Raw genomic sequence first — 4,565 nt, forward strand, 5'->3', positions numbered from 1 at the left:
TACGCGTCCTCCGACCTTTTCATACCCCTACTATCTACGTCGGCGTGGAGTTGAGAATATAAAGTGTGGTGAGCGCAGTGAGCCACCGAGCCCGAAGCATGGCGAGCGCACGCGTATACCTGTGAAGTTATACGCATCCCCTCGCGGGGCTCGCTGTGCTCGCCATGCTTCGGGCTCGGTGGCTCGCTGCGCTCGCCACACTTTATATTCTCAACTCCACGCCAACGTGGATAGTAGGGGTATGAAAAAGTCAGAGGACGCGTACCGCCGCCCCTCGTGGGCTCGCTACGCTCGCCACGCTTCGGGTTGGCGTCAATCGTGGGGTGCCGTTGAGGGGGTTAAAATTGGGGTCTGGGGAGACTTTTACATTGAATCCAATGTAAAATAGGGTCCCAGGGACCCTATTCACATTTCAATCAATGTAAAAATCAGGACCATCGCGTCGGTCGCTTCGCATGCGATGCAACTGACCCGATCAACATCGGTGTGGCCGTTCTAGGAAACAAGTACCGATAATGCTATGATGAAGAACTAGAGGAGGTTGAGTGCTGATAAAATGCGGGATGGGCAGCCTAAAAGAGAGGTTGATCTTAAACTCCTCAGGCTGGATTTCAGAGGTCCGTCAAAAATAGACCAGAAATCCAATAGGCAACTGTGCCTGGAGGCTGGTTAGGCAGTAACAAGCAGGAAGGACAAGAAAAACAGGGGTCTCAGAACCACGCTGCACTGAAGACTCTTTGCACTGACAGCCAAATAGCCCAGGTAGCCCCTCTATATAACGAGGAGGCAGCTACCATTGACTGTCAGACCCCCTCCAGCTGCTCAATGGATCCTTCTGGCTGCCCACCAGACCTGCCGCAGCCTTCTATCCCTGGCATCCAGCTGCCAGCAAGGAGAGCTGCTGCAGTATGACCCTCCACAAACAAAGCGGTTTCCCATGACAAGATGCTGGTGGTTATAAAACCTACAGCAGCATTGGGCAGGTCAGGATCTCAACACCTTTTAGATGTGTATGCTTACCCTTCCCCCTAACCCTTCCTACCTGCAGCCCAACCCTTCCTCCCACAACTTAGCTTTTAGTGCTTATACCTAACCCTGCCCCTCCCCCCTACAGCCTATCCCTAACCCTCCATCTAGTGCCTAAACCTAACTTTTCCTCTCAAACTCACCCGGCAGAATAGTCCTAGCCTTCCCTGGGATACTAACATACAGGATGCCAACAGTTGGGAAACTGAGTCATACTGTGGCTTAGGGGGCCTACCACTCACTATCATCACAGAAACAGATCTGCACATGCACAGATCACCTTACATCAGAGATGTATGTAAATCACCAGGTCTGCATACATCTATGAATTAGGCCCAGCCAGTGTTTTGTTATTCATTATGTCAATGGTAAAGTACTTGAAAAATACACTGGACTGTATAACATGTACAGCAGTGGTCGAAGTGGGCCAGTATGAAACAGTATGGCATACCGGCACTTCTTTTCCACTGACCCGGAAGTGCTGTTTTCTTTAAATTAATGAATGTGGGCAGAGGCGGCCGCACTTTACTAATGCTCCGCATCCCACTACTGAGCCCCAGGTACAAATCCTGCACCCTAAGAGCCTTTCACAGTTATATCGACTAACCGGGAGCGGTAGCTGCCGGGGACCCTGCGCAGGGAGAGACAAGCCGGCGCTGGGAAGAAGATGTTGCGCTAGGGAGTGGGAGTTGCTGTGACCCTGCTCTGCAGGGAGAGAAGACCCAGCACCGACAAATAGATGCAGTGCAGGGAGCGGTAGCTGGCAGGAGCCTGCGCTGTAGGGAGAGACAAGCCGGCGCCTGGAAGAAGATGCGGTGCTAGGGAGAAGGAGTTTCCGTGACCCTGCTCTGCAGGGAGAGAAGACCCAGCGCCGATAAAAAGATGCGGTGCATGGAGCGGTAGCTGCTGGGAACCCTGTGATGCAGAAATAGAAAACTCAGTGCCTGCCCTGGATGAAGATGTGACACCAGGGAACGGTAGCTGCCAAGAAGACCAGACAGAAGAGGAAATTACTAGTGCTGGGGGGGAGAGTGCAGCAGACCCGGGAGCAGGCTGATCATAACAGGAGGTACTGCTCTCTCTTCTCTGCTCCTCCTCCCCTCCCCCTCCCCTCCTGCCCTCTCCCCCCACCTCCCCTCACCCCCTCCCCTCTCCCCTCCCCTCCCCTCCGTCTCCCCTCCCTCCTAGGAAGGGAGAGTGCAGCAGACCCTTGAGCAAGGGCAGAAAAAAACAGCCCTTCCGTCACTGCTGATCATGTAGCATGCAACACTGACGACAGGAGATACACAGTGCCCGCTTGTACTGTTCTCCCTTCTCCCTCCTCCTCCTACACACATCCGCTCCTCTTCCACACCTCCTTTCCTCCCCCCTCCTCCTCCGCTTCCACTCCTCCTCACTCCCTCTCCTGCTTTCCCTTCTCTGCTTCACCTCTCCCCCTCTCCTTTCCTCCCCCTCTCCTTCACTTTCCCTCCTCCTCACCTGCTCTCCTCCTCTCCCTTTTCTGCTCTTCCTATCCTCTGCTCCCCATCCTCCTCAGCTCCCCCTTCTCTTCTTCTCCACTCCACCACCTTCTGTCCTCCATGCCCTCTCCTCCTCTCCTCTGCTCCCCCTCCTCCTCTCTGCTCCCCCTCCTCCTCTCCCTATCACCCACTTCCCTTTTCCTCCTCCTCTCCCCTTTCTTCCTCCTCTATCTTTCTCCTCCTCTCCCCCTCTGTCTTTCCCTCCCTCTCCACTTTTCCTCTCCCCTGTTCTCTCTTCCCCCTCTATCGCTGTCCACCCCAGCACTTTCTCCACACTACTCGCATTGTCTTTCACCCTGACTCTCTCTCTCACTCCCTGTCTCTCCCTCTTTCTCTCACTGACACACTTTCTCTCTCCCTCCTTCACTCCCTGATACCCTCTCTCTATCTTTTGCTTATTCTCTCTCCCCTTTCTCTTCCCTGACAGCCTCTCTATCATTCTCTATCTCCCTCTGTCTTTCCCTGACACCCTCTCTCCTCTTTACTCTTCCCTGACTCCTTTTATAATTTTTTTCTCCCTGCCTCTCTCCCTTTCTCTTGCCCACAAGGGGTGTACCTGGCTCTCATCCCTGCCACTGCTGGACCCATGGTAGGCTTGCAAAGTATATAGTCTCCTTCATCACACAAATGGCCTCTGCATTATCTCTGCCCTGCGTCCCTGCTGTCATTCTCTCTATCCCTGCGTCCCTGCTGTCACACGCTCTCTGTCCCTGAATCCCCATTGTCACTCACTCTGTCCCTGTGTCCCGTGCTGTCACTATCTATCCCGGTGTCCCCTGCTGTCACTCGCTCTGTCCCTGTGTCCCCCGCTGTCATTCTCTCTGTCCCTGTGTCCCCTATTGTCATTCTCTGTCCCTGCATCTCCGCTGTCACAATCTCTGTCCCTGCATCCCCGCTGCCACTCTCCTGTTTGGAATAATGTGAATTTTGGCTCATTCTATTTGAATTTTGGCTTATTCTGTGTGGCATAATATGATTTGTGACTCGCTCCGTTGTGAATTTTGACATTACATGTGTCATCATATTTAAGGGGCACTCGTACTAGATATTGTAAGAGGTTCTACTATTGAGTTGTATAATGTGTATAAATGATTACATAGTAACCTGAATATAAACTCAAGTCCATCTAGTTCAACCTTGGTGTGACAGATTACGATTATTGCTTGTGAACCTGGATATAGATGTTTGTCCAACCTTATCTTATCTTTAACGTATTTATTGTGTCTGCCGACACCACATCACCAGGAAGAGCGTTCCATAGTTTAGCTGCTTACTGTAAAATAATGTTTTCTGGTTTATTTAAATAACAAAGTATGGTACTGCGCTCACCTTCTTGGATAAACTGCTCTGGCTTGCCAGTGACAGGTATCCCGTGTGGTGTGAAAGTTTTGACGACCTGCGTGTTGATGGCTAATGGACATATGCAAGGAGACAGGTGTAGGTGAAACCTTGTTTATTTGTGATTGTAAAAGAAGAGGGGGGGGGGCTTTGGAGGTGAGGGCAGTGGGCCTGGACGGGCTCCACAGAATGTTACCTGCCGAAGGGCTTCCACTCCGTGAGTGGTGTCCGCTGTCCGGCAGATATCGATGGGGAAGGGTGGGCGGGGGGAATACTTTTGCCATCGATGTGGGAGAACCAGATGCTTTCCTTTTTCCCCCCCAAGGTGGGGACATGAACATTGCTCCGCCCCCCAACACCCGGCAGTGCCGCCCCTGAGTTCTGATGGTCTTCCATTAGCTTTGACTGAATGGGCCAATCGATATCTAAAACTATCGATGGCTGCTGTCTTTTTATACTTTTCTTTCTTCTTTATCTTTCTTCATTTGTAAAATAACACTAGATCCTCTTCTTGATGATGTAGCTGGAAACATACTTTAACCCCTTCCTGACAGAGCCAGTTTTTGCGTTCCTGACAGAGCCCTTTTTTTCAAATCTGACATGTATCACTTAAGTGGGGATAACTTTTTTTTGCTTTTACTTATCCCAGTGATTTTGAGATTGTTTTTTCGTGACACATTG

This window comes from Crinia signifera, chromosome 1 (genome assembly GCF_055691185.1).
Source record: "Crinia signifera chromosome 1, ASM5569118v1, whole genome shotgun sequence".
Lineage (NCBI taxonomy): Eukaryota > Metazoa > Chordata > Amphibia > Anura > Myobatrachidae > Crinia > Crinia signifera.